Source organism: Rana temporaria, chromosome 4 (genome assembly GCF_905171775.1).
Source record: "Rana temporaria chromosome 4, aRanTem1.1, whole genome shotgun sequence".
NCBI classification, from domain to species: Eukaryota; Metazoa; Chordata; class Amphibia; order Anura; family Ranidae; genus Rana; species Rana temporaria.
In genome coordinates this window covers 406,011,794-406,036,194 of record NC_053492.1, presented here as the reverse complement: position 1 = coordinate 406,036,194, position 24,401 = coordinate 406,011,794, and positions in this window count along the sequence as shown.

Sequence of the window (24,401 nt, the reverse complement as noted above, 5' to 3'; positions counted from 1 at the left end):
GATAAGATTTAATTAGCATTTACACCTTTACAACACCTTTAGAGAAGTGATACTTAACATGATCATGCATTCATACAGAAAGGTTATTAGATAAAAGAAAAAAAACTAAGTTTTTATTATATCCCAAATGTTATAGTTTTATTAAAAAATATATAAGCACTCATCATATGAAGAATTTTCGTACATTCATTTTGAGCAAGATGCAGTTAAAGTTCAACAATATGAACTGATTATTATACCCTGAGAGATCTTTTTCAATTTATTGAGACAGTTGAGCTCAATAGTTCCTAACGCGGTTGCTAGAATTGCATCATCCGAATACAATGTGAAACTCACGTCATCTGAGTTTATTTAAGCTATAAATCATAGCAAGGTAGCATTAATAACATCCCACAAGGCAGTGAAGAGTTATTAAGACAGGGAATACAGCTAGAATCCAGAGCACATGTTTCTTGTTGTCTTTCTGGCCATCAAAACAGCCACTATTGCATCAAATTGATATTCTCACTGAGTGTACAGTGGCAAATTTCTTACTCGTATAGCTAAGCTGTGATCCTCAAGGCTCTAGATAACAAAGTTGATGATGACATCATATTTTTTAACCATGTTTTGAAAATGTTTGAAATTGACAGCTAAAAAACCTTCCTAATATATCTAATAAGTTCAATGTGGTCAATGTATTTTATATAAATTCTACTCATCAAAGAAAAACCCTTATTTTCAGTTATAATGCCCCTTGATTGTTTTTTGTTTTTGTTTAAAAAAACGTGTTTTTTTGTTTTTTTATCCTATTACATTTCTTTTGTCAATTGAATTTATTAGGCTAGGTGATGTAAAATAAAAATGCCATCAAATATAACTAATCGTGTTATATCAAGCGCTATCAAGTTATATCTAGCGCTTAGGCGCAGTTCTTGAACTGTATTTGGCGCTTTACAAATAATAAAATCAAAAATCAAAAAAATCAATTATGTCGTGCAGAAACTTGACCAGTTTCTGGAATTCAGTGTTCTCTTGCATTTCTGGGATGTCTGGTATTTTGATACGACCTAACCCTGGATTGGCAGTCCTACATATTGGTATTGAGGTGTTCCCCCCTGACCTCAGAGTAGTTATCACACATGTCCTCTTAGCGGTCAGGACGCTCATTGCACAGCATTGGAAGGCAGATAGGGCCCCCAACGTATCTGAGGTTCTACGACTGACTCAGGTGAACTATGTTCATGAATCGTTATTGGCCTATCGTCGTGGTGGTAGAGACAGGTTTGACTCTGTTTGGAAAATGTGGACTAATTGGTATAAATTGTAAAATAGCCTCAGTTATTGATGATTGATTTTGCTTAGAAATGGTTGCTTAGCATGCACATCTCCTCCTTCTTCTTCTTCTTCTCCTTCTTCTTCTTTTCTCCTTCTCCCCCTCCCCCCCTCTTCCCCTTTCCCGCCTTGCCCTTCTTTTCCCATCTCCCCTACTCCTTCCCCTACAACTTTCCCACGAGCAAACGGTGTGAGAATACCTGTTGATTGATGTTTAATGATGCTTCAGGGATTGATTCCCTGTTTGGTATTGCATTTCTCATTGGGTATGTGTGAAGGTTAAGTATTTGATGTACTTTCATGGTAACGTCTGTTTTCTCATGTTTTGTTTTCCTTTTCTACGATTTTGTATAAGCTGTATACAAACTTTTTCCTAATAAAAACTAATTAAAAAAAACAATTATGTGAAGCCATGTGACCACTACAGTTTGTGATTATAGCATCCCGCATAAAAAGTGGCCAAAGGGTGAAAGTTATGCAATCCTTGTAGAAAGTTGTTGGTTTTCTGTACATGTACGTTGTCGTCTCAGATTTTTTCAAAGTATTTTATTGTTTTTTTCAAAAATAATTTACAAAATAATGACATAAATACATACGAACATCAAAGAAATTGACAAACCTGAGAAGACAAAAGGGAGGAAACCAGAAAAAGGGGACAACTTTTTAACAGGGTAAGCGATACAGAAATAAAGCTAAACTTTATAACTTCATAAGTCTATGGTGTCTACAGTCTTCTTGGTGGGTCAGTCAGGCCAATGCAGATGATGTTGTCTCATCATGACCCAGTCCAATTTATAGATAGTGAGGTTAGAGCATTTGGAGAGGAAGTCTTGATTTTTGTCTTGTGAAAGGGTTTGTGTCGTTATCATGTAGTGATGGTGTGAGGAGATCTAAGCTTGTTAAAGAAGGAAACAATAGTTTGGGTTAGGCATTTGGAATTTCCTAAAGTCGCCCTAACAGCCTGTCCTGGGTTCCTTCCCTTCACTTTGAGTTGTTTCCCTGAAGAGAGTGTTCTTTTTGAGATACAGGGGTTGCCTGGATATTAGGGTATGATGATGGTTTTGACATTTCTACTTCTATGGTTGTGTTTGACTACTATGAGGCATAATTAACTAACTGATATAGAAGACCTGCAAGATTCTAAGTTCTAATAGTTGTGCCACCAACTGCTGCTTTGAGGGACATGGGCTTGCCCAGTGAAATCCAGGGACATTTGGAAGTTGATTTTAACAAAGAAAATAGACTGTTCACTTTGCAGAGCAATTTTTTACTTTTCAAGGAAATTTTATACACATTGGCAAATGCAGAGTGTTTTCGGTGCAGTGTGCTTTAAAAAAAATGGTCAGGGACTTCCTTCCCTGTGTTTCTGCAGGTAGGGAAGCCCATTGAAATGAATGGACTGGTCTACACACAGCACCACTGATGTGAACCTCTACTTTGGGATGCTCACTTTCACACCCCAAAACCCCCTCTCTACTCGCCTCTATACTGGAACCCCCTGTCTACTCACCTCTGTACCCCAAACCCCATTTCTGTTCACCTCTGTACCCCAAACTCATTGCTCTTTTCTCACCTCTGTACCCCAAACCCCCCTCTCTGCTCACCTCTGTACCCCAAACTCCCTGCTATCTGTTCACCTCTGTACCCCAAACATCCCACCGTCTACTTACCTCTGTACCCCAAACCCCCCCCCCCTCTGCTTATCTCTGTACCCCAAACCCTCTGCTATCTGCTTACCTCTGTACCCCAAACCCCCCTCTCTGCTCATCTCTTTACCCCAAACCCCCTGATCTCTGCTCACCTTTGTACCCCAAACTCTCTTGTCTGCTCACCTCTGTACCCCTAACCCCCACTCACCTCTGTACCTCAAAACCCCTTGTCTGCTTACCTCTGTGCCCCAAACTCTGCACTCTTTGCTTACCTCTATACCTAAAACTCCTCGCTCTCTGTTCTTCTCGGTACCCAAAACATCCTGCTCTCTGCTCACTCCTTCTCTGCACTAACATCTGTACCACAAACCCTCTTCTCCGCTCACCTACATACACCAAACCCCCTGTCTGCTCATCTCTGTATCTCAAAATCCCCTCTCTGCTCACCTCTGTGTTCCAAAAAATACTATAGGCATACCTTTGTACCCCACTCTGCAAGCCAATCCCCACCCTCCCTTCTGATCCTCTCTGTGCCCTGCTTCCTCTGATCAGGTCCCAGGGCAGGACTATTCTTCCACAAGGTTGTGAGCAGTTCTGGCTGAGAATGGAGCATGTGGTTAGGCTAGTGAACTGAAAGGGCATATGAATGGCTGCCAGGTGTAGCTGCGGCAGGCTGCAGAGTCGGAACCTGGAGCACTTAGCACGTATCCATGCTACTCCCTGGCTGCCCCCTTACTGGTCGTATATACAGTCATACAGCCTTGCACTGGTACCAGGTACTGCCCTATAAAGGAAGGCGGAGTGCCCATGATACAGGAAGCCTCCTCCCCCTTCCATTGCTCTTCATTGCATGCACTGTCCGCTGCAAGGTCCTCCTGTGCCGAATGTACAGTTTGGCGGAAATGCATATTAGACAAATCTGACAGTCTTTCTCAACCAGGGTGCCACCTCACCCCTGACAACTTCAGGCAGCACCCCATTTAAAAAAGGCGGGTTCTAGGTCCAGAAGACATGGTATGATCTGTGAACAAGCAACATGAAATGTTGCAAGGTTGTTTTTATCTTGCAGACCTACAATGTGGGCATTGTTTCCCCTTGATTGATTCTCCAGGTCATTTGGTTTTCTCTCTCTGTGTTTTTGGTTTCCCGTATGGACAATTGGAGTTCCAGCATTGAAACCTTGCTTTTGGCTTCTCCTATGAATTGTGACTGTGCTAGCCAGTCATGTCAGATGATTTGGATGCCCTTGACGAGTGCTGCATTCAGGATGATTGGTTTCAATACCTTAGCCACATCAGCCACTATTTTATTGGGGTTGTGGTACATTTTTCCCTCCAAGCAGGAATCATCTGGTATTGCTAGCGGTGAGGTGGACTGAGATGTTAACATAGAATCTTTTCCCACTTTGGATCACATCTTGGCTAGGTTAGCTGGCATTTCTCACTGGCTTAAAGGGCATCAGCAGGTTTGAAAGGCAGTTTTTTGATACTGTGGACCTGGAGCCCACATAAGATGGGACCTCTGCATCGGGTGCCAGAACCAGAAGTCTGGATTGGGGTGTTTTAAATAAACAATTAAACGCTTTCATTGTTATCTTTGCAATGCAAAGGTAAAAAATGTAGAAAAGTAAATTTTTTTGGATACGAAGCAACAATCATTGAGTATAATCTGGTGATCATGGTTTACAGATTTAGGATTTCTGGATCATAAACTAGGAAAGCTGAAGGGCTACAGATTTAAAACACAAAAAAGACACAAACAAGCCTAAAGGCAGACCAGGATTTAAAACCAGAAGTCAAACCACTGACTAAACTGACGAACCAGTCAGTCAAATCCCTAACCCAGGTGCTTGGTCAATTCAAGAGTCAATTTCAGGGATGCTGACAACACAAAGACAAAAGGGCATGAGGGCAGACCTGATCCCCAGCCATAGATCTAGTAAAGGGTGAGCAGAAGTTAGCACCTTACCTTTGTGAAATCATTTGACTTCTGCTATCCAAATACCCCCAAGACTTACTAATAGAATGTGATCAGAAACAAGTAAACGTCGGAAGCAAACAAAAGCGACTGCAGTGGTGAGACCCATACCTAGGGAAAGTCCTCACTTTTAGAAGGTTGTCCCTGGAAAAAAGTGTCTTTGATTGTGTCCCTGGTTAAAAAGTTGAGTCTCCAGGAGCTGCACTGGTGTGGCCAGGCAGCATAACAGATAGCCTCCTATATGTAAACATTGGGTCCTGTGGGTCAATGTTGGATCCAGAACTGCTGAACAGCATGCCCCTGTGAATTCAATTACCCTTTGCTAATATCCCCAGCTGATCATAGTGCTTGTTTTTGTCACACACTGCACCCTGCACATTCCATTTAGGGTCCAGCATTCTTTTATGTCTCATCCACGCCTCTTTTTTCCCATGTGTCCAGGTGATGTTAGCCTCATATACCATTCCTCTCAAGTGTTTCTTCACCCTCCCCCTAGATGCATGACCACGCAATTGTCAGTTAAAATAAAAAATGGTCTGGTCATGAAGGGGGGGTAAATCTTCCGGAGGTCAATCTGGTTCTAAAGGCTCAAAGTTTTTTACCTTCATGAATGAACATGCAGAGCAGCAGTTCAGGAGTGAGCCTGCTTAGGTCCCCCTATTGCAAGCTGCTCACTCGGGGGCAATCGACAGGAGGGATATGCCAGGAGCGCCAGCTGGGGACCCGAGAAGAGGAGGATCGGGGCTGCTCTGTGCAAAACCACTGCACACAACAGATGCACATTGCAGTTTTGTTATTTTTTTTAAATATAATTTCCTTTAATGTCACTTTAAGGTAGGCTCAGACAGTGATAGTTTTTTGTGTGCAGATCAAATGTAGTGAAAGTGTTTAATCTTTGTCTTTGGATTTAAGTGTGTCTGTGAAACTGTCCCTTGTAGCACAATAATTAACTGTAGTTTATATATACAAGGACTGCATCGTGTGAGTGCAGGGTACTAAGCAAAGAGGCACAGGTTCTGTTTATTTATACCCATTTTAATCCCCTTAATCAGCCACACCCAAAAAGCAATCTTGCCATACCCATTATTTACCCCACAATGCTGGTTTCTATCCCAGAGGGCCCTTCATAATCCTAGTCATGCACACATAATGTCACACTGTTTTGGCTTTTTAACTGTATATTCAAGTAGATTACCCTAATGGGTATTGGTGTAGTGAACATTCTTAAGAGCCGCTGGTGAATAAGGGATCCCCCATCCTGCACAACCAGGCACACCGCATATTCACAGCACACTTGAATCAAGAAACAGTCCAAAGCTTTGTTTTATTGTATTGTTCTGTATTGATTGCCCAATTGATCAAATAGCAGAACTCTTCAGGGACACAAACTATATACAGCCTATAAATACACTTTTCCTGCTACCTCCAGTACAATCTTGCTTGTATATCAACGACTTCCAGAACCAGCTGGCACTGTATGGATGGTCTGATAATAGCACTGTAGGAAAAGCCCTTTGCAGGCAGGGACCGCGGGCCCCTTTGGTAGTGTATTAAAAAGAAGTCCCTGTGCTCAGCTGTCCTATTCCTGCGGCTACTGATTCCAGCACCACCTCTTCAGGCACTGCCAGCTCACCTGGCTGCAGCTGCCCCTTTTACTAGCCTTCCTGACTAAGACTCCACAGTCTTCCTAGACTGACTCTGCATCCATCCCAGGCTGCTTGCACAAGTCCTCTCAGGCATGCCTTTCAGTCTTCCTACTGCACACTCACCAGCCCTCATGGCTGTCTTCTTCTCTGGAGATTTGCCTGACAGTGTTCTCCTGCTGTCCTCAACTTTGCTCCCATGCCTCCTGGTCAGGACACCTCTGTGCATCATGAGGCTAGGCCAGAGGTTACCCCACCAGACTATGGGGCACCCTCAATTGGCAGCAACAGCCTAACACTCCACTTCTAGCTTCCACTCAAACTCCACACTCCCTAGCTGGGCTGACCCAGAGTATTTGAGGGGGCCTGCCCCCTTCCAACCCTCTGTTGGGGATTGGTCAAGGGCCTTATGAATACTCAGTGCAGCTCCTCCTTACCTCCACTTCTAGCCTTCTGGAATTTTCTCCAAGTTTCTAGAAGTAGGAGGAGGGCTCAGAGATGCTGCCTGTGATTCATCCATCCCTCTCTGAGTCACTCAACCCTGTCCCAGAAAAACACACAGGCTTGGCTGCCAGCCAAGCCTGACAATTTATCTACACTATATAAATCCTATCACTACAATAGCTAGCACTCTACACTAGAGGATGCTACGTTGGTAATGTTTGCATCTTGCCTAAATAGTCATTGAAATGAGGCCATCATTTTGTGGGTATGGTTAAAACTGGGCATGGTAAGTAGTGTGTATTCAAATTTAATTTTGAAACTGTGATCACATTAGATAGCAGACATGTAATACATACAAGACAAATGCATGAAGATGATTCATTTTGGCATTTGGTTTATTGATAAGAAGTGGGCTCTAATATATAAAGATTTGGGGTTAAAACATTAATAAGACCAATAAATGAACCAGTCAATTCTGTCTGCATATATCATCTAGCTAGTGCAGACTAATGGTGGAAAATAAGGGAATTCACACACACATCAATAGAGATACTTTATTATAATGTTTATTGGACTCTGTAAACCAGACTTAAAAAACATAGAACAATCTTCAATACTCTAAGAAAAAAAATGTTATTTCCAGCTAGTTAAATTTGGTTCATTCTCCCTGAAACCCACTGGAGATCATAATTTATGGACAATTGAAGCCATATAAACATCTTGTCTAAGGAACAGAACAGATCCATAGCAACAAATCTTTAGGGGAATATTAATCCCCAGCTTTATGTAGTGCTAAGTGTACAATAGTAATCAGAAGTTCAGTAGAAGCTGCTAATCATTAAGGGAAAAGGCTATATAAAGAATTCATAATGGAATTACCCTGCAGCAAACAAAGTCAGACAAAATTAAATCAGCCATCAAATTGCACCAGGAAATTTTAATTTACAGGTTAATGTTAGATTACATAACTAATCGCTGGTAAAATTTTAATTGAACGACCAATAAAATGATTTTTTTAGAGTATATCCTAATGATGTTTAGCAATGGAATTTGTTGGCAAAGTGAAAAAATACTTAGGATATTTAAAATGATGAAGCAACAGTACAAATAGAATACAAAATGGTTAGAAACAATTAATTAGCATAAAACTTGCATTGCTGGAGTAATCGAAAGAACTAATCAGTACCAAAAAAGATTTTAATGCTGTCTAAATGGGTAAAATTATTGTTGCAGAAGCTTCAACTGATGTTTTTTTCTCTCAGATGGATAAATTACATTAAATAAGTAGTAACACATTCTAAACTAATTTAAATGTTCTTGGCATCAATTTTTAAATCAGAGACATTTGGAGTTCTTTGACATTCACAGCTTTTAGGTTTTAATTGCAAATGTTTTAAATAAAAAATCAAGCAAATAAAATGGATTAACATCTTGCATCTCAACAAACATTTTACAAACCAAAACCATTCAAATATTAATCCTTTTTTTCCTCGTAACAGTATAAAATGAGATCATTCTCAATCAGTCCTGGGGTTTTCAACTTCATTGCAAAAGGTCTACAAAGTAGTGCATCACCACAAGTGGGTGTGGTTTTCATTGTGCTGAACATTGAGTTTGTATTAAAGGGGTTTAGTTAAATAGTGTCCATCTCTTACTTCTGCACTTGCCATATCTTACCTCTGTACCCTCCCCCATCTTTGCATCCCTCCATCTCTTATCTCTGCAGCCACCTCCCTTCACAGCTCACACCCCTGCAGCCAGCTCCCACTCTTCCGCAACTCAAATCTTTGAAGCACCATTCCTCCACAGCTCACACCTCTGTAGTCAGCTTCCACTTCTCCACACCTCTTTCTATCCACTCCCCTCTTTACAGCTCACGCCCCTACAGCCAGGCCCCTCCACAGCTCTCACTGCAGCCAGCTCCCAGTCCTCCACAGCTTCCACCTCTGCAGCTCCCCTCCAAAGCTCTCACCTCTGCAGCCAGCTCTGATTCCTCCACAGCTATCACATCTACAGACGGATCCCACTCCTCCACAACTCTCACATCTACAGATGGATCCCACTCCTCTACAGCTCTCACCTTTTCAGCCTCCCTCCTCCACAGCTCTTACCTCTTCAGCTCCCTTACTTCTACAGCTCCAACCTCTGCAGCCCCTCTCCCTCCACGGCTCTAACCTCTGCAGCCAACCCCCTTCACGGCTTTCACCTCTTCAGCTCCCTTACCTCCACAGCTCCCACCTCTGCAAACCCCCCTCCATCCACAGCCCTCACCTCTGCAGCTGACCCTCTCCACACCTCTCACCTTTTCAGCCAGCCCCCTCCACAGCTCCCACCTCTGCATCCCCTCCCCTCTACAGCTCTGACCTCTGCAAGCAGTAGACTTGTGCATTCGTTTTCGTCCGAATTTCGGGGATTTTCGCCTTCTTTTTCTAACAAACGATAACGAACGTGCAGAATCCAAAATCCAAAAGATCTGACATAAAAAATGCTTTATTTTCATTTCGTTGCAACAACAGTTCGATATAGATAGAAGATTCAATATGATGTGACAATAGCGATCTGTGTCTATCAAACCTGTGGTTGAATGTGCCTAACCTAACACTATTAGTCCAAGATTATTCGACATAGAGAGAAAAGATTTGACATAGAGAAAAAAGATTTGACATAGAGAGAAAAGATTCGACATTATAGAGACATGAAGATTTGACAAAGCAGCTATAAATGGACATTTATGGTCAAATGCTCTGCCCATAGACTATAGAAGAATTCTAATGTTGGTTGACTAGTAATATTAATTAATAAATATAATTATTACTAGTCATACAACAATAGAATTCTACTATAGCTTGTGGGCGATGCATTAGACCGAAAATGTACGATCGCGGTGTCGTACAGTTTAGCTGCTTTGTCAAATCTTCTTAGAACATCCGAAAAGACACCATAAGCCTTCAATTGACGGATTCAACCTTAATTAATTCGGATTTTCAGATGAATGCATTTTTTAACAAAACAAAATAAATAAAAACTAATTTTGTGAGTAACTACCGTATTTATCGGGGTATTGCACACTCTGGCGTATAGCGCGCACCCCTAAAGTGGACCCGCATTCCTGTAAAAAAAAGATTTTAGTACTTACAGTTTTGGTGTCTTGCGTGGCATCCATCGGCGACCTCGTCGGGTCCGGCGTTCGTCTGCGGCTTTGGTGGTGTCCTCCTCGTCGGGTCCGGCGTCCTTCTGCGGTGTCCTCCCCGCTCGATCCCCGCTTCCCGCACTGAGTTTGAACCACTGCGCCGGCATATACCGAGCGCAGTACACTCAGGTATAGTCGGGCAGGCTCGGCTCCTCTCGCGGTCACGTCCTGTGCGTCCTGTATGTGACCGTGAGAGGAGCCAAGCCTGCCCGACTATACCCGAGTGTACTGCGCTCGGTATATGCCGGCGCAGTGGTTCAAACTCGGCGCGGGAAGCGGGTATCGGCGTATATCGCGCACCCACGATTTTGCCCTGATATTCAGGGCAAAAAAGTGCGCGGTATACGCCGATAAATACGGTAAATACATTTATTTTTCGGACAAAAACGAAATTCCGAAAATAAATATTTCAGTGTGCACATGTCTAGCAAGCAGACCACTCTACAACTTTTACCTGTGACTATACAGAGGCTGCAGCCAGCACAGCTCTATTAGGTGGGTGAGTTTTTTTCCTTTTCTATACAGTTATGTGTGCACACTGACTCATGAGTTTGCTAGGGTTAATTTGCCTGTCAGATCTGTAGCATAGAGCCAGGGAGGAGTTTTGGATCACTTCCTAAGGGAACTGAGCTACAGGTCTGACAGACAGCAGGTTGGCAGGCAGAGAAGCTGGCTGCTGACACAGTGGCATGTGATTTAAAGAAAAAAATGCAAGCAGTCTTAAAGTCAAGACTGAGTCGCTCATCCTGGAATCCTGTGTCATGATCAGCAGCAGACAGTAACAGGTGCAGCTCAGTGGTGGCTGATGCTCCATATTTGGGGGGGCAGCAAACAAACCAACTGCCACCCCCCTTGTCGGTCGGTCCGTCAGTCAAATCTACCATCCCCCTTCGGTTGTTTGGTCCATTAGTCAAACCCCCCCCCCCCCCCCGACACTCGGTCGATCGGCAAATACCTCACTTACTCCATCTAGGTCGCGGGCCTGCGTTTCATCCCCAGTGTCTGCTGATCGGCATCTCGTCCTTGGCGGATTTCCCCTGCGTCTCCTCCACGGCGGCCAATATGGTTGCTTCTTCTCTCGGTCAATCGGGTCTCCGGACCCGCTTCCTGATTGGCTGGGAGGAGAAGCAGGAAGACAATAGCAAAAATGAATTGCTATTGTCACACGACTGGGTGTGCTCAGGTCAAAGTGCGCCCTAAGCCCACCATTTTTGAAGCCAAATAGAGTCTCATGTTCTAATAATGTGCTTAAAAAAAAACATTGAAATCTATGCGTCCTGCTCCCTGCATGTAGATTAGGGCCACTGGTGCAGCTGCAGCTACCGTGCTCTGAATCCTTCCTGCTGTGCAGTGTGTGTCAGAGCACAGTGGGCTCCACCCCCCTTGGGCCTATGTGCCCGGAAGACCTTTCACATATGGAGGAGATGCCACTGGTCTATAAACTGAACCAGGTTCTCTACTTATTCACTGCAATTAGGTGATTTAATCTCTCACATGTGTATCACATAAGATTTAGATATTAAATAACATTCTTTCCTTATTTAAAGGCCTATGTTAAAGCCATGATTACACTCATAACTCACGACTCATGGGATATCCTAATGTAATGTTCCCCTAAACACATCAAACACCCATTAAAACCCTAATTATCTGGCATTTTAAAAAGAGAACTTCAATATAGAGCAATATAGGCTCTGTGGGGTACATTTAGTTAAAATGGATCTTGGAATAAAATGCATGGTCTGCTTATTACAGCTTTCCCCATTTCAAATTGCTGCATTAAAGCTTTAAAAATATACTTACCTTCCGCATTGCAAAGAATGGCATTACAATACTTCTAGTCAGATCATGCTAATGCTTAGAATCCCAAATATCATGAGAAGACAATCCAGCACAGTGCAGGAGTGTCTTTTCACAAAATTTGGATACACAGCCTTAGGCCTCGTGATCCGCGGATCAGTTCCAGCGGACAAATCCGGTCATCTGTACGGCCTAGCGGATATTTATCCGCGGAGATTTCTCGGCCGGATCGATTTCAAGCGGATATAAATTTCTTAGCATGCTAAGAAATTTATCCGCTTGAATCGGGTCCAGCGGATTGATCCGGTGGTCTGTACAGACTCACCGGATCAATCCGTCCGCTCTCCTCCCTTGCATGCGTCGTAATGATTCGACGCATGCGTGGAAGTACTTACATTCCAGCGTCATCATCGCGGCGACGGCGCGACACGTCACCGCGGATGAATTCCACGCGGATTTTGATCCGATGGTGAGTACAAGCCATCGGATCCAAATCCGGAGGAGGAATCTCCGCTGGAAACGGTCCGGCGGACCGTTTCCAGCGGAGATCCCCTCGTGTGTACGGGGCCTTAGGCCCCTTTCACACTTATACGACTTGTCCCACGATTTGTGATGGCAAAGTAGCATGATAAGTCGTTTCTCATGATTTTCCCTACTGCACATGCGTGGCTCGCGCTGCGTGATCCCACTGGTCTTTGCTGTCTTCTGGGACATGTGTGTCTCCCAGAAGACAGAGGGGGGACGAAGGAAGTGGCGTAGATACCCGCGGGTGGCTCAGGTATCTATGCCCAATAGTGGGAGCAAAATACCTGAAAAGCGTAAGTTCCATTTTTGGGTGGAACTCCACTTTAAGAACAGAGTAAGGAGCGCCTAATGACACAATTATTGTTTCTTACAATGGGGATAATTTACTAAAGGCAAATGGGCTGTTCACTTTGCAAGATAATTATAATTTATTTTTAACTTAGGGGAAAAGGTGTAGCTTCGCTGATTTCCATCATCAATCATGTGCAAGCAAAAATACATTTCTTTTTTGTTTTGTTTTTTATTGCATGTGATAGTGTATACTTTGCAAAGTGAATTTTGACCACATTCTCTAAGCTAAAAGAAAATTCTGTTGCAAAGAAACTATGGGCCAGATCCACAAAAGGGATATGACGGCGTATCTACTGATACGCTGTCGTATCCCTGTTTCTATCTATGCGACTGATTCACAGAATCAGTTACGCATAGATATTCCTAAGATCCGGCAGGTGTAATAGTTTTACACTGCCGGATCTTAGGATGCAGTACCGCGGCCGCCGCTGGGGGAAGTTCGCGTCGTAATCCAGCGTCGGGTATGCAAATGAGGAGTTACGTCGATCCTCAAAGCTTTTTCGCGTTCGCTACGCCACCGCTACGTTAGTTTCCCGTCGCTTAGTTACACTTTTGTGAGGCAGCCCTACTTTTACACAGCAGGCGTTCTGCTGTGTAAAGTATGGCCATCCTTCCCGCGTCAAATTTTTAAATTTTACGTCGTTTGCGTAAGCCATACGGGAATACGGAAATACGCTACACGCCGCGCCATTCAAAAAATTACGTCACGTCGCGCAATGCACGTCGGGAAAAAAGCATCGAGAGCATGCACAGTACGTCCAGCGCGCCTAATTTAAATGGGACTCGCCCCATTTGAATTGGCCCGCCTTGCGCCGGACGGATTTGAGTTACACCGCCGCAAATTTCCAGGTAAGTGTTTTGTGGATCGGTACCTAACTTAGGAAATTTGCGGCAGTGTAACTTAAATCTAAAAAGTTACATTGCGCTGCCGGGCTGTGGATCTGGCCCTATATGCCTTAAGCAAATCTACTCCAATGGGTTTAACCCTATCTACCTTGTCAATAATGATTAATACGATTTTGGAATCAGTCGATGATTAACCATTTGTCGACCACCTGCCGCAGATATACTGTGACAGGACGGCACTATTGTGTGAATTTCCGTACCGGTACAACGTTTCGTGTAATAGCTATAGCAGGCATCGCCTAGCCAATGCAAGTGGCCGTTGGCCACGAGGTGCACCGGCCACCTGTGATCGCTCCTCAGAGAGGCAGAACGGGGATCTGTCAATATAAACAAAGCAGTTCCACGTTCTGACAGGGTAGCAGAGTGATCACATGTTCCTAGTGATTAGGAACAGCAATCTCTCTGTACTCCCAGTCAGTCTACTACCCCCCACAGTTAGAAACACCTCCCTAGGAGCTACTTAACCCCTTTATCGCCCCCTAGTGTTAACCCCTTCCCTGCCAATGTCAATTATACACTGATCAGTGGAGATTTTTAGCTCTGATCACTGTAATAAAGTCACTGGTCCCAAAAAAGTGGGATATGTCGCAGCAATGTCGCAGTCCCGCTAAAAATCGCTGATCACTGCCATTACCAGTAAAAAAATAAATAATAAAAATGCCATAAATCTTTCCCCTATTTTGTAGATGCTATAACTTTTGCGCAAACAAATTAATATACTCTTATTGGAATTATTTTATTAAAAATATGTAGCAGAATGCATATTGGCCTAAATTAATAAATACATTTCTCTTTTATTTCATTATTTTGGATAAGTGTTATAGCATAAAGTAAAAAAAATATATATATTTTTTAAATAGTCTGCCTTTTTTGTTTATAGCGCAAGAAAGAAATAATGCAGATGTGATCAAATACTACCAAAAGAAAGCTCTATTTGTGGGGGAAAAAAGGGCATAAATTTTATTTGGGTACAGCGTCGCAGGCCCGCGCAATTGTTGGTTAAAATAACGCAGTACCGTATCACAAAAAATGGCCTGGTCATTAAGGGTGTAAATCCTTCTGGGGCTTAAGTGGTTAATCAAACGTGAGCAAAATAAAATGACAAAGGGGGAGTAGTTACATATAGTGGCCAATCATAAATCTTCACAAAACCTTGTAACCACTTATAGTGCTGCTCAAGGTGCTCTAAAGAGTCCAGTGTCTCATAGCAGTGTAAGGTATCAGGATGTCTTGTGCTTGAACCAGAAATCAATGAAACATTAGGGGGTGAGGGACCCTGCACACCACAAGATCCACAGATCTAGAGGAAAGTGATCAGCCTCAGCCTGGAATTTTTGAAAATTGCCATCAAAATCTTTATTGCCTGGAGGCAGCTTTCTCTTTAAACTTGTTTTTTGCACTTTTTTTACTACTATTTCCATGTGTTGCTTTCACAATCAAGCTTATGTTTCACCCCGGTGGGTGTGATAAATTGCATCAAAGAGATGTGGCTCAGGGGGAGTTCCGGGCTGAGGCTGTTCCCTTTCCTCTCAGTCTGCTGAGCTAGCAGTGTGTGGTGTCTCTCATTCTTTCAATCAGAAATCTTCTTTCATTTGTCCATCAAATAAATAGTAAATCCGAAAGAGATGAGGTTACCAAAACCCCATATTTTTTTTTTTTTTTTATCTAACAGCTTTATTGCAATCAGGAGGAGACATCAAAAAAACAAGATGAGTGGTTTCCACATGTACATTTTTTCTGGTTAGGACAAGATGGCCCATGGAACTGTTTGCAGTGATTGGAGGATTTATTGAGAGTAATTGCCCAAGAAGGACAGGTCACTGCAAATGTGTTGATCCATTTTGCTTATCAATTACAGCTCTGCCACTTATGGTATATACCCTTTACGGAACAGAGCAATATTTTCATTTCAGTTAAGGTCCTATTGATTCAGCAATAACTTTGTAATTACTTTTAAACCCAAAGTAATACAAATAGATTTTTAGAGACAAACAAGGCTTTCTTTTGACAATACTGCCTTGTAAAATGATTGCATTTTCTATTCAACCTACAGCTCAAAAGACGTAACAAAATTATAAAAAAAAAACACAATGGCCCAGATTCTCAAAAGAGATACGACGGCGCTTCTCCAGATACGCCGTCGTATCTCTGCCTAGCGCCGTCGTATCTATGCGACTGATTCTTAGAATCAGTTACGCATAGATATTCATTAGATCCGACAGGCGTAAGTCTCTTACGCCGTCGGATCTTAACTGCAATTTTTTTTGTTGCCCGCTAGGTGGCGCTTCCGTCGATTTCCCCGTCGAGTATGCGAATTAGCTAGCTACGCGAATTCCCGAACGTACGCGCGGCCAACACAGTAAAGTTACGACGTTTACGTTAGGCTTTTCCCGGCGTAAAGTTGCCCCTGGGTCTATGAGGCGCAGCCAATGTTAAGTATGGCCGTCGTTCCCGCGTCGAAAATTTCAAAAATTAAGTTGTTTGCGTAAGTCGTCCGTGAATGGGGCTGGACGTCATTTACGTCCACGTCAAAACCAATACGTCCTTGCGGCGTATTAGGAGCAATGCACACTGGGAGATTTCCACGGACGGCGCATGCGCCGTTCGTGAAAAACGTCAATCATGTCGGGTCACAGTTGATTAACATAAAACACGCCCCCCCTTCCACATTTGAATTAGGCGGGCTTATGCCGGCCGATTTACGCTACGCCGCTGCAACTTACGGAGCAAGTGCTTTGAGAATACAGCACTTGCCCATGTAAGTTGCGGCGACGTAACGTAAATCAGATACGTTACGCCGCTGCGATTATACGCCAGTCTATGAGAATCTGGCCCAATTTTTTTATCTAATTTGATCATAATGTATATTGTGTAATTAACTCTGGTTTACTTACTGATACCGCACCCAACCCCCCCTCACTGCCCATCATTAGTAATATTGATTTGTACCAACAAGTTGATGGTCAGAATAGTTACATAGTTACATAGTTAGTCAGGTTGAAAAAAGACACAAGTCCATCCAGTCCAACCACAAAAAAATTAAAATAAACAAACAAAATAAAAAACACACAGTACAATCCCATACACCCAACTCCATACACATAGTTGATCCAGAGGAAGGCAAAAAACCCCAGCAGAGCATGATCCAATTTGCTACAGCAGGGGAAAAAATTCCTTCCTGATCCCCCGAGAGGTAATCGGATTTACCCTGGATCAACTTTACCTACAAATCTTAGTACTCAGTTATATTCTGTACATTTAGGAAAGTATCCAGAACTTTCTTAAAGCAATCTACTGAGCTAGCCAGAACCACCTCTGGAGGGAGTCTGTTCCACATTTTCACAGCTCTTACTGTGAAGAATCCTTTCCGTATTTGGAGAGTGCCCCCTTGTCCTCAGTGTTGACCGTAAAGTGAATAACTCAACACCATGTTCACTATATTGGACCCCTTATATACAGTATTTGTACATGTTGATTATATCCCCCCTTATTCTCCTCTTCTCAAGAGTGAATACATTTAGTTCTTCTAATCTTTCCTCATAGCTGAGCTCCTCCATGCCTCTTATCAGTTTGGTTGCCCTTCTCTGCACTTTCTCCAGTTCCCCGATATCCTTTTTGAGAACTGGTGCCCAAAATTTAACTGCATATTCCAGATGAGGTCTTACTAATGATTTGTACAGGGGAAAAAATATATCTCTCTCTCTGGAGTCCATACCTCTCTTAATACAAGAAAGGACTCTGCTCACTTTGGAAACCGCAGCTTGGCATTGCATGCTATTATTGAGCTTATGATCAACTAAAACCCCCAGCATAGAGGTGACCCTTCACATTATTAGTCATTGTGGCAGTAATCCGTTAAATTGGTGGTCAGTGTAGGTAGGAGAGAAATCCACTGCTGCTTTTCCCCTATGAAACCCCTAGCAACCTCTGGGAAAATCTTAAGGCCTGTACACAAGATCAGATTTTCTGACAACAAAACGTGTGATGGCAGGGATTTGTCGGAAAATCTGAACGTTTGCATGCTCCATCGGACAATAGTAGTCGGATTTTCCGACAACAAATATTGGATAGCATGCTTTCAAATTTTCCGACAACAAATGTGTGTCGTTGGATTATCTGATCGTCCGTTGGAAAAAAATCCAAAGTACAAACTCGCACGCTCCAAACCAATGCTAACCATAAGACAACATTAGCAGAATTTGCCCAAAGGGTGGCACTAAAGAGCTGAAAAAACAGGTTGTTTTGTGTATGTTGGCCAACAAAGTTTTGCCATCTGTATGCAGAACAAGTTCACGGCCAACGCCCAACGCACAAAATTCCACGGATTTGTCCGTTGGATATCTGATCGTGTGTAAGAGGCTTTGGAGTTCAGCAGATCCGTGGTGGAGAAGGGCTGCTATAAACTAATGAAAGCTAGCATTTTATTTAATGCTAAGAGTCCTCTGTACTTTTGGAACAAGTTCTATGTGAAAAAAAAAAACAAGAAAAAGGTTAATCAAATACAACATATGTTTTATTTAGGCCTAAACAACGTTAGTCTTCTTTTATTAAAAACTAATAGCCAGATTCAGAAAGACTGGCATAACTTTGAGGCGGCGTAGCGTATCACATATATGCTACGCCGCCGTAAGTCAGAGAGGCAAGTGCTGTATTCACAAAGCACTTGCCTCCTAAGTTAAGGGGGGCGTGTTTTATGTTAATGACTGGTGACCCGACGTAATTGATGTTTTTAACGAACGGCGCATGCGCCGTCCGTGGACATATCCCAGTGTGCATTGCTCCAAAGTACGCCGTTTCGACGTGAACGTAAATTACGTCCAGCCCGATTCGCGTACGACTTACGCAAACGACGTAAAAAGATAGGCTTGTTCCGACGTCCATACCTTGCATGGGCTGCGCCACCTAGGGAGCAGCTTTATCTTTACGCCGGCGTATCTCTTATGTAAACGGCGTAACTAATTGCGACGGGCGCACGTACATTTGTGAATCGACGTATCTTGCTCATTTGCATATTCAACGCGGAAAACAACAGAAGCGCCACCTAGCGGCCAGCGTAAATATGCACCCTAAGATACGACGGCGTAGGAGACTTACACCGCTCGTATCTTAGCCTAATTTAAGAGTATCTGGTTTCCAGAATACGCTTAAATTTACGACGGCATAGATTCAGAGTTACGACGGCGTATCTACTGATACACCGGCGTAACACTCTCTGAATCCAGCTATAAATGTACAATATATGGGTACTTCATCCCTATGCCTAATTGTTAGCCATGGAGTTTGTTCCCTTTGACAGACTCATTGTAAAATGCACCTTCCAAAAACATTATAGTGTCAATTGCACTACCCTTCAGCAATCCTGTAATAACTTTATTCAACCATTTCTAATTATAATTATATTTTCCATTCCTTTTAGCTATAGAAACTCTTTATCAATCAGAGCACAAGACAGAAAATTACTTTATTACAGCTACAGCTCGTTAGTCTGAGTGCTCTTAATGAAGCAGTCTCATAATCAGATGAAAATCATGCCACAGAAAACTTGCATCATTAGTCTAGGCCTTAATTACCAAGAAATATAGTCGCTAACAATGATACTCCATTTCATGATATGGTGCATGCACCTTCAACATTAGTTGCAATTAATAATTTTACAGACTGCCATGGATTCCTTCTATTTATTAATAACAATGTAGTGGAAAAATTCCAAATTTAATTGAGCTGCTCAGATTGCACGTTCCCTCAGATTAAAATGTCAAAAGGCTAATATTCTACCTTACACTAATTCATCATTTTAATTATGCATTTTGTATGGAAGAATTGTCTTTTGTCTGCTTTTCTTGTTTCTGAAGCTTACCTTTTATCATAGCGCATGTGTGGCTACTGGAATTGATCATATAAATCTGGACATATATGCTCATCTTGATGTCATTATAATCACTTTTACAAGCATGTAGCATGTCTGCTGTTTTAAGGTTTTAATAGATAAAAAAAAGTATGACTATCAATAATATCATCATATAAATTATCAGCATATTCCACAGCACTGTAGAGCATGCAGTAAATGTTCATACACTACTAGCAAAGCAGAACAATTACATTATGTTAATTAATGTTATGAGGTCCTTTTTTGAGCTTTGATCTAATAGTAAGGAACGATAGATGAAAAATCATAACAATTCTTCATTGGGAAATAGTACAGAAATTATGTCTCTAATAGTTTGCTTGAACGCTCTTTGTCAGACAAGGGTGACATGGGCTCCCCTGAGTTCAACTAATGCCTAGTCTTTAGTGGGGCCCCCAGTGGGTACATTTTGCCTTCACTGAGCATTGCCTTCTAGTCAAGGCCCTCAGGTCTAGCCCACTAGTGACTGCTTATATGCAATTAGGTAGTCCACGTAGCAAATCAATGGGCCAGAACTTAATCAGTGGCAAAATATGTACGATGCACGAAGGTGCAACATGGTAACCCCCCCCCCCCATGGACTTTTAAGGCAGAGTCTATGTAAAAAAGTAAGCTGGTTTAAGAGGCAGCAAAGCCACTTTTATTAATACCCGTTTAAAGGGAGAAGGAGGGTTCTATACACCCTACATAGACAAGTGTTGCTAACATATACATAAGTGCTTGTAATAGACTTTTCCCTGGTTCAATTACAGGATACTAATTTTCTATTCTTGCCTCTGATCCAAATCTATGATGATGTAAGTACATGCATGTAGAAGAAAGATCACACTAGAATACATTAGTCACTATGGACTCTCTCTCACCAACAGGGCTTTATTCAGGGTCACATCCCCTTATATAAACTAAGTGACATAAGCAATAGTCATCACATATGTGTGTATATGATTGGCTCATCCATATATGGTCTTCTTTTGTGACGTCTATTCTTAGCCGCATTCTACAGATCAGCGCCATCTTGCATGGTCGATGGGAGGGGATGAGAAGGAGTGAGTTGGAAAGAACATCTATTTTCATCTATATATATCTCAGTCAAGAAAAATACCACTGTCTTGCCACATGAATACTGAAATACATATATACATATATGTATATTGTGACAGGAAGTCAGGTAAATCTGTGGGTGTTGTCACAGATGGGACATACATTCCTGCCTTGTTTAGACAATACACCAATTGTTATTAGGCGTCGGCTGCAAATGTAGCCAGAAAAGGTTAAAGGCCGTTGGAAGACTCCAGCTGTTCAGAATGAGGCAATTAAGGCCTCTATAAGTAGTCCAGATGATTACTGCTGATTTGCTGCATCCTGAGTCTTTGTGAGTAAGGAGAGCAGTGCCAGAAAGTCTTCTGAGGAGGTGAGGAGGAAATAGATTTTTCTGTGTGATAAAAATCAAAAGACTATTGTCTAAACAAGGCAGAAATATATGTCCCGTCTGTGACAACACCCACAGATTTACCTGACTCCCTGTCACAATATATATATATATATATATATATATATATATATATATATATATACACATACATGCACATATATATATATATATACATATATATACATACATGCATACATATATATATGGTAAGTAGCAAATGTTTTTAACTATATTTGGTTTTGCAAAGAACGGAAACTAAAAAGTAATCTAAATAAATAACTAACAAGACATTTTTTTATTTACTATAACTTGACCTAAGAATAACTGATGTTTGGTTAATGTTTTATCATTACTTGGGGCCCATTTATACTATCTGGTTCACTGTGCACATCATCGTGCTTTATGTCATGTGTTAACATGTGTTGAGATAGGGCCGCTTTTTAATTCATAAACAACAAAGAAAGGTGCTACTACCACAGATTAATGAAACTCGGCTGTCGGGTGCAGAATGTGCAGTTGCTCAGCTGCCAAAGTGATAAATGGATAAAGGACAATCTGCAACTCCAAAAATAACAACTTGTGAACAAGGCCTTTGTGGCTGAAATGCATCTACCTCTGCTGTATTTTTTATGGAGATACAATAAATTCGGACTGATTTAAGAGCATGTATGGAGTTGTGGATTGTCCTTTAGCCGCTTATTTTATTGCTTACTGCTTCAAAATGGGCCAGTAGTCATGCATGCAGCATTTTCATCAGCGCACTCACCAATGTAATGTGGTGCTATGCTGGAACACAGGTGTGCTGGGAAGGTGCATTGGATTGCCAATTAGAATGAATGGAGATACAGCACACAAACATGCATAAAGCGCATTAAGAAGAGATGTGGGAACCGCCAAGATACTAAAGTGAATGGTATGAATGGGCCCAAAAGGTGTCCTTAAAGTCATATGCATACAAGCTAACCTCCTTTTAAATCACCAAATTATTTCCCAGGTGCATCAAAACAAAATGTGTGTAAAGTCTTACAATTGTAAAAAAAAAAAAACTGTACCTTTCCAGCATGCTGAAAAGAAAGACACTTGTTCTCTGTTTGGAAGCAGTGGTCTTTCTGGAGAGGTCCAACATACCCCTGCTGTGTCAGAGCTAGAACTGTAGGCCCTCCTGTTATACCTTCAAGTAGTCTAGGTAATAAGGCAAAAGGTCCACCAAAAATGTGTCTATTATAAAGCTGATTTGCTAGTAACAGGGGTCCTTTTACATTTTGGCTTGAAGTCATGTTCCATAATTTACTTCTTTACATAGCTGTCAGTGCCAGGAAGAGCCTCTTGCACCTCTCTTATTAAACATATAATCCTAATTTATTTAAAATAAAACATTCATCCAAATTTATAAATTTCCAGAAGGTTCTGCTCAGTTGTTATCTTGCTAAATACCGAGGAACAATTTAGGATTCCACAATACAGTAATAAATATACTTTGGCTTTCCTTTTCAGAAATATGTACAGTAACTACTAACATGACTTGAAGTTAAATGTAAAAGCAAAACCATATTTTATACTTTCACAAATAAACAAACGTCTACACTGGAAAGCTTTTAAGGCATATGCCATGATATCAAAGTAATGTTTTATTTGACTACAATCATTCTTAAAATGTAACCAACCATTATAAGAAGTGCTGCCATCTCATTATTGAAAAAAGGTGTAGCAGTTCTGTGAACTACACATTTGATTAAGATCTAAACTCTTATCTGAACCATGAAGTTTAAAAAGAGAAAGTAGAAATGTGATTTCTTTGTTCTACATTCCAGTTCTGGGGTAATGCAATGCAAATGTGAAGCCCCAGTAAAATTTTTGGTAACACACATCTTTTTAACCATTGTAAGTTAAGTAGAAAAAGATCAAAAAAATTATGAGTCACCTGACTCTTATAAATGTAGTAAGCCAAAGTCTTAAACCTTAACCTCATTTTTAATTTTGGATGTCTATTTTCTCCTGTAAACCTCAGATGGCATATGACGAAATTAATGTATATGTCAAGTTCTCACATAGGAGGTTTATTTAGCAATGGCACTTAAAGCTGAAATCCAGTCTGCTTTAAAAATTATTGTCTACCACTATATATACAAGGCGTAATGCTTGTTAGGTCTAGTGGGGCTCCAAAAGAGAGAAATAATTACCTTGTTTCATGGTTCTGCAGCAGCCAACACTAGTCTTCTTCCCTACAATCACAAAATATGGGTGATCTCTTGACTATATACCGTATTTATCGGCGTATAACACGCACAGGCATATAACACGCACCTTCATTTTAAGAGGGACGTTTCAGGATTTATTTTTATTTTTTAATAAACAACTTTGAAGCAAAATAAGGGTCAGTGCCCATCAAGCAGCTTGCTCCTCTGATATAATCTTCCGCTAATCTGTTCTATGTATATCTGCCCCTTTTACCCTCACTGACTAATTATCGAAATATTGTAATTACTGTAACAGACTGAAGTTATGTATATCAATTTCACATTCCTGAAAAGTAAAAATACTGTTGTGCTTGTTTAAAGCTCATGAAGCAGGATCACATTTTCTCAACGAATTGAGCAGGTTATGCCTTGGGGTAGCCCCTTCCCCTTTAAAGGTGCAGCAACACACCAGAAGCTCAGAGGCCCAAACTTACTCACTAGGAACTAGAGACCTTACAGAGTGTGTCTGTACCAAATTCAATGAAGCAAAAATGGCAAATGAGATCAACTTATAACTAACAGAAGAAAAGTAGGCAGGGTAACTGGGCATTTGCTAATATATTTGTAGTAAATAATAGAAAATAAACTGAGCTTATGATAAAAACAAAATCAAAATATACAGCTGCAACAATCAAATGAGATATTATCACAAAATAGAAATAGGTAAATAGGTATGTTGCACTTAAATAAAAATAAACAGTAATCAAATAATATAAACAAGTGAGTCCAAGAGTGACAAACGTGACAAAAAATGGAAAGTTTGACTGTTGTGTCAACAACTTCCTCCACCTTGTGAGACCACCACCAAAAAATAGGATGTGCCCTTACCGAAGAGCGTTGACCACCTATTACGGTGGGGTCAACATAGGCTTGTATGTCTGGGAAAAATCCACATCTGTAAAGAGGTCTGCTCAACAGAAACTTCAAGCCACCATCTGGGAAGACATCAGATTTCTTTCACTCCGTCAATGGCATCAGGTCATATACCCTAAATGAGAGACAAATGCCACAATAGCATAAAACCTCAC